This window comes from Oncorhynchus kisutch, linkage group LG16 (genome assembly GCF_002021735.2).
Source record: "Oncorhynchus kisutch isolate 150728-3 linkage group LG16, Okis_V2, whole genome shotgun sequence".
NCBI lineage: Eukaryota > Metazoa > Chordata > Actinopteri > Salmoniformes > Salmonidae > Oncorhynchus > Oncorhynchus kisutch.
In genome coordinates, this window is record NC_034189.2 from 45,210,890 (window position 1) to 45,218,260 (window position 7,371).

Here is a 7,371-nt window from a genome sequence, read left to right on the forward strand (position 1 = left end):
ACTGGATAAACATCCTCTCACTATGAAGGACCACACCCTCAGAGAGCCGGGAGACAGAGGCATGAGGACTGATCTGCAAGGTAGAGAAACACACACACACACACACACAGGTGTGACTCTGGGATTCATGCTTGAGGAACTGCGGGAGTGTAAATACCCTTGAGTGAAACGCACAAGATGACAAACATGCAGCAGCACACCATCAGAGCAAAGACACAAGAAAACAACTATCTAACCAGTCAGCTCACTAACAAAGCCGCATCAAGTGCCTGCTAACCAAATCCAAACCCAGACAGATACTCAAGGCCCCCCCCCCCCCCCGGACACATCCTTCCTCCTCCAGAGCAGGCTGTCGTAACGGTCTGGTGATAACAGATCAAACAAAACGACAACAGAACAACGCAGGAACGGTGACGTCCTGTAGCTCATTCTTTGTGAAAAAAAATTTAAAAACATTTTTATTGCCTTTTTCATCCTTACGGTAAAAGGTAGTTTGTTCATTCATGGTTTCCACAGCGACAGTGAGTCCACAGATTGGTCTTGTAATTCCAACCAAGCTTCCGGTGCCAAAGACGGTAATCTAATCCCACTGTATATGACAGCCTAATTTACAGATCCTTCACTACTCACAGCCTTTAATAGGAGATGGGACTCTCTCCCAAACTGGGGAAGAGAAACTAGGCTACTGTACTTTCCCAAAAAGACAGCTTAATTCTCTCTAGTGACCGAGTCTAAGCACAAAGCTCTGCCAACCGGGGAAGGTATTCAGGAACAAAGGGGAGCCCTGACTGAAGCCGTCTCCTGCTAGCCTGTGACCAGGAAGTACAGCTGTGCGGTGTGCCTGACCGAGCCCCTCCCACACCTCACCACAACATAAGCAAAGGGCCTATTAAAAGCTCATCATCATTACCAGCCAATGATATGTCCGACCTTCATTAGCCAAAGATAGTCTCTAACCCATCTCCTCTGACAGAGTGAATAGGACAGTCGTTGCACTGGCCTGGTATTCCAGCTAGGCCATACGTATCAGAGGCAAACAGCTCTGTTGTGGTGGTGCGTATGTGAGAAACTAAGACCTTTTAGCTGAGACACAGAGAGGAGCGTTCAAATCACTGAAGGACAAAAAGACAACACTGACATTTGTCCAAGCAGCTCCCAACGAGGCAAGTCCCTTCCTGTCCTGTTTGTGTTTTTCCCACATGAAACAATATTAATTGAGTATGCATGTACATATGCATACCGGTACACACACATCCCCTCATACTTCTCACTGTAAAAATCTACAAGCTAACACAAGCGTAATGAAAGACAAGCTGAAGACGGGAGAGACTTATTCAGTTAAAAAGGTAACAACGTGATTCATCTGAGAAGCCGGAGGAGGGGAGTCGACCGAGGGAAGAAACACGAGTCAGCGACTAAATGTGTTCTTTGGAATCACATGGTCATCGAGATGCTGTCCATGGAGCGTATGAACCCATTAATTGCATCAACATTCCAGAATGTCCCCCTCTCCCCCGGCCATTCATTAGTGTCAGAGATGCAGAGAAACAAATCGCAAAAAATGAAACCCTATTCCCTTTATAGTGCACTACCTTTGACCAGGACACATACGGCTCTGGTCAAATGTAGTGGGCTATATAGGGAATAAAGCATCCTATGTGCCCTGGTCAAAAGTATTGCACTATAAAGGGAAGAGGGTGCCATTTGGGACTCACAAGAGAGGCGGGACTCACAAGAGAGGCAGACACCACAAGAGAGGCAGACACCACAAGAGAGGCAGACACCACAAGAGAGGCAGACACCACAGGTTATTAAGGCGGAGTTTAGACAGGCTGCTCTATTCTGATCTTTTTTTTTCACTAATTGGTCTTTCGACCAATCACACCAGCTCTGAAAAAGATCTCATGTGAAACGAACTGATGCGATTGGTCAAAATACCAATTAGTCTGGTAAAAAAAAAAATCCTAATTGGGCTGCCTGTCTAAACACAGCCTTAGAGCCAAGAGAGACAGCTCTCATAGTACATGAGGAGCATAATAATTAAGCTGTGATTTCTCTATTCAAAATGATAAACTCAAAAACAGGAGGAGGCACTGTGTAATAAATACCTAGTTTCCAAGGTGTAGCCTGTTACTGTAATGTTGCAGCAGTGTTACAGTCCGTGTTGCAGCACTTTGGCTTCCAAACATACTGGATTAATGGATTAAAATAAGATAAGATGAAGAACCCCCTTCTTGCTGTTCTATGTACTTTGAATGTTGCACATTATCTAAGATTACGGCAAAAGATGTCCTCTTGGACTTTTTCCAGGATGCAGCTCTGTCTCTCTGTACTTCTGTAGCTGAGCTGAGGCACTTGATTGGTGACTACTCCTTCCACCTGGTTTGCCATCACATCTCTCTTGATCGCCGACACAAAGACCACAATGCTACACCTAAAGCTCTCACAGGGGCAGCATCCCTCCCCATCCATATTGACGATCACTCACACGCTGTCACTCACACGAGGAGCTTATGACAGTTATCATGTCATCAGCTTGCTGACGTGAAGAGACGCACAAACAGAAACCATTTAGCCTACCAGAATGGAGAGCGCTGCAGGAGGATGACTTGTTCAAATCCCACAAGGAAACGACCTATAAATCACACTTCTCTGATGTTAGGCTCGGTGTACAGATAAAAGATATGATAATGGATCTGTGAATTATTCATGGTCAGACAGGAAGATATATCAGTCTTCCCAAGTGAGTGTGTTTCTCTTGTCTGAGACAAGTCAGTCATGTTTTACAACACAAAGGGAGTTTCATTGTTCAGCGTTTCCTAAGCGCTACCACCAACCAACCATCCTGGTTCTTACTGCAACTAGGGGTGGGGGAGTCGAGACTGCTAGTCTGTACAATGCTCATAGCCGTGGAGTTTCAATAGAGCTGTATATTGGAGTCAACTCCATCTGAACATCTAGAGAATTTAGGTCTGCAAATGATTAAACACTGAGAAAATGTTTGAGTTTGTTTATTCAACACAGATATACCATCTACTGTAGTTTGTCGTGGTCTGTTCAGCTGAATTACCATACCGGTCTATTGTATGTTTTGGGATTTTCAGGTCTGGGTGACACTCAATGGCACTACTATGTAACATATTCCAAGTTCCGCATAGTTTAGAAGGCCCAAATGAAATGTTGGATTATTATGAATCTATTCATTTATACAACACTGTCTTGAACAATGTTTCAACAAAATCCTACCTCATTGGCGAGAAGTTCTTAAAATGGCCAGACTACATTCAGAATACAGAACACAGACAGTCCAGAAGGTTCAGGTAGCACTTTACATTACATTGTTACACCTTCACTACAGCCTGGCTAACTAACACCAAGCATGTGGTGAAGGCAAATCATGGGAATTCTACCAATTTATTCCGTACTCTTAACAAATGCAAAGTGCTCGTTTTCGGATTGGACTGTCATTTTCATACAACAGCATATTCTGACTGTAGTAGAGCTATACAGCTGTTTCTCTGCCCGATCCTACCTGTAAACCCAAATGGCAGACTTCCGTAGGAAACTCCCTGGTCTCTGCAAGGCCTCCCGAGCCCTGCCCAGACAGTTGGTTCAACAACCAACATATTCACAAACACTAAGGAGCAAGCTAATGTTTAAGGAGAACTGTCTATGATATGAAACTGTCTGCACGAGCGTGAATGATATCAATGAGCCATTGTGCAACATTGTTTCTGGAGGCGCAACGCTGTCGCTGATGGTAACAAGGTGGCCAGACTGAACTACAAACGAATTCAGTCAACCGTGTGCAGAAAGTGGGTTCAAAGTTAAGTCTGAAAGTGTGTTTGAGACTTTTGAGTTATGTTATTATTGAATCAATTGAATTGAAAAACAAGCGATTGTTGTCATTGTAGGTGTAACGCTTTAGAAAACATTAACTCCTGCTTTACATGACTTTCAAGGGTTAACTTTACACCCTACGTTGGCTGACTGCAGTCCTTTAGATTGAGGGAATTCTAAATCACATTTTCTCTCCACATGTAGCCTACACCTCATATAGCGTATTAGAAAAGACAAACGGTTACTCGTATGTTGTACTGTTGTAATACAATGTAGGCCTGCCTACCTGTAAAACAAATAAATAACACATTTCCACCGAATAAAAATGATTTGTAGTGTAGCTTACATCGAGCAGGAACAAGCCAACCAAACTCCCAATTTACATCGGGCTCAATCGCACTCCTAAAATACACGAACAACTCCTCAACGTGGGATGCAGACCTTGGAATTCTGACTGTTTCGCGCACGGCTACTCACCTTCACTGGAGGTAAACCATTCCAAAAAGAGATTTCATCCAGAAATGTAAATTGCATATTTCTCCCTTCAAGCACACGGTACAGTCGGGAACCAGCCCGGGTTCATGCCGTTGTACAGGGGGCAGCACTTACATGATGAGAGAAAGGAAAATGTGTAGTGCGACAATGGTGCGCTAGGGGGGAATGGTGATGGCTGTGAACTGTCAAGTGATTACAGTAGGCTGTACAATGCAAATATAGTCAAATAGGATAAAACCGCAGCACCAAATGACTTAGCAAAATCTTATTCACTTGTCTGACAAGTAGGCTACAGGTGTTTGCAATTCATTTCTGAGTCAGAGTCCAGTTCACATCCACATGTCAAACCTTCAGTGAGTGTCAGGAACACCCGCAGCTCGGCTCTGTTAGGTGTATTTGTCACAAGTGGCTGAAGTGGGAAAAGTGACAGGAGAGTGCAAATAGCTTAGGGTTTGGTGCCATAAGAAACCAGGCAAAGTAAAACAACATTCTACCTCCGGTGGATGTTTTCAGTGAGGTGCACATTAAATGCAATGTATTCTGATAAGCAGTAGCGGATTTAGGCATTGGCGGCATCTTTCCGGACATGGGGCGCCCGCACAAAAATAATAATAAATAAATATTCCGAATGGTGACATTTGCGCGATCGGTTTTCTATCGCACATTTGCACGTCCCGTCAATGGTTTCATGTCACGGCCTGGGACTGTGGGTCAATTAACCTTGTCGGAGTGGGCGCCTTGATTCTAGTTTGTGAGCCTGGCAGGCTACTGCATGGGAAGGTCTCCCACTCAGAAGTATGAGATGGTGTGGTGGCGGTGGTATGTTGACCTCAGGTCTCCCCACTGGAAGCCCGAGGTAGGGGGAGCGGGGGGGATCTATCAGATAGCCCACCTCTAATTTTGTACAGTACTGCAATTAGTTGTGCAATTTAGTTTGTGTGTTTCTTGTTTAAAGTGCAATAGTGTAATAATCAGGTTCTCTTCTTTATAAGTGTGTTATTCTATTTGTGTGATATAGGATTTGTGCAATTTAGTTTTGTTTTTTTGTTAGCAAATGGGTAATAGTTTAATAATTAAATTATCTTTTTTACTTGTATTTATATACTGCAATTTGTTTCTATTTGTCTTTGTTACTTTTTTAACTTTGTTACTTGTCTTATTTTTGTATATATATTTATATAGTTTTAAATGTTTTGATTATTTATTTGTGTTTTTCCCAATTTCTGAATAAAAATGACAGTTAGTGCAGAATGGTGTTTATTTTTATGGGGGGCGCTGAAGGGGGGGGGGGGGGGGGGGGGGGGGGTTGGGTTGGCCCAGGGAGTCATGCAAGCCAGAACCACCACTGCTTTTAACTCATGTATGCACTTAGCCTAGCTGTAATTTATTAATCTGAATATGAACATTCAAATCTAATTTTATTGGTCACATTCACATGGTTAGCAGATATTAATTGCCAGTGTAGCGAAATGCTTGTGCGTCTAGTTCCGACAGTGCAGCAATATCTAAAAAGTAACATCTAACAATTCCACAACAGATAGCTAATACTCACAAATGTAAGTAAATTAATGGAATAAGAATATATAAATATATGGATGAGCAATGACAGAGCGGAATAGTTGTGCAATTTAGTTTGTAGATAGTATAGAAGACAGTATATAAATATGAGATGAGTAATGCAAGATATGTAAACATTAAAGTGGCTAGTGTTCCATTTATTAAAGTGGCCAATGATTTCAAGTCTGTAAGTAGGCAGCAGCCTCTCTGTGCTAGTGATGGCTGTTTCACAGTCTGATGGCCTTGAGATTAGAAGCTGTTTTTCAGTCTCTCAGTCCCTGCTTTGATGCACCTGTACTGACCTCGCCTTCTGGATGGTAGCGGGGTGAACAGGCAGTGGCTCGGGGACATAGGATGCTGTAGGTGTCCTGGAGGGCAGGTAGTTTGCCCCTGGTGATGCGTTGTGCAGACCGCGCCACCCTCTGGAGAGCCCTGTGGTTGTGGGCGGAGCATTCACCAGGCTTATTCCATTATATAGATTCTAGAATAATTACATGTATCCGGTAATATAAAGTGCCATCCTCTTGCTTGAGTACCATCATGGTTTATCTCATTGCAACATGAACAAAGCAGATGAGTGATTAGCATCATGTTTTATCAGTGCAGTCCATTAGAGAGATATTGTAGGGTGTAATGAATACTCAAGTTGTAGATTCACGAGCAGTGCGTAACGTGTTTATTTCGCCTTCGCAGAAGGCAGGAATCGTGGTCACAGGCAGGCAATGGTCATACACAGGTAGGCAAACAGGCAGGTGAATCAAAACTAGGACTGAAGGCTATAACTGGTTCTCACAAACAAGCTAGGAAAAGGGTTAGTAGAGTCAAAATGAACAATACCTCACAAAGGCACAAACAGAATGAACTGAACTAAATAAGGAGCTGATGAGACCAGGTGAGTAACTAACACAGGTGAAATCAATGAACAAAAATGAAAGACAGGGCTACGTTCAAGAACACAACAAAACAGAACACAAGGTTGACTAAGAAAATAAATACAGAACCTTACACAGGGTGCTTGGTTCCAGTCAGTCAAAGACAACAAAGAGCTCAGTGAAGCCTTAGCGCTGGCTCTTAAAGGTGGAATGTAAATAATGTGTTGTTTTTTCCCCCTCAGACCTCCAGAGCCTCTATGCCAGTCGAGGTCAGATGATGTCAATGATGTGTCAGTCTGCAAAATACCCTCAGAGCACCTCATTGGCAAGGAGTCTGCTCTGAAGACCAATCGATTCTCAATTATTTCACCTCTCCCCCACCCAGACGCGTGGAACAGGAAATACTAGGAACTGTTCCAAACGGGTTTAGTGGATTATAAATTTGTAATACAAATATTTTTTACAAATCTAACACAACAAAGCTGCTGAGCAGGGAGATGACATCATGTGATGACAGCATGTGTATTTTGGCCTCTTCAGCCCCCCACCTCCAAAAATACCTCCTCCCCTCAGCAGAGAATAAAGGTCATGACCAGGACATGACCCC

At 43.3% G+C, this 7,371-nt stretch overlaps 1 protein-coding gene across 2 annotated transcripts in view; it reads right to left on the bottom strand.

Annotated features, from left to right (window-relative positions):
• LOC109879425 (vang-like protein 1) overlaps positions 1-4,507 on the bottom strand; it is a 45,532-nt gene extending 41,025 nt beyond the window's left edge. Inside the window, exon 1 of one of the 2 annotated variants that reach the window (XM_020471595.2) lies at positions 4,318-4,507. The gene's annotated coding sequence lies outside the window, so the exon portion shown is untranslated. The remainder of the gene's footprint in view (positions 1-4,317) is intronic. The other variant, XM_020471596.2, reaches the window with a different exon arrangement.
• Between the last annotated feature and the right edge of the window lie 2,864 nt (positions 4,508-7,371).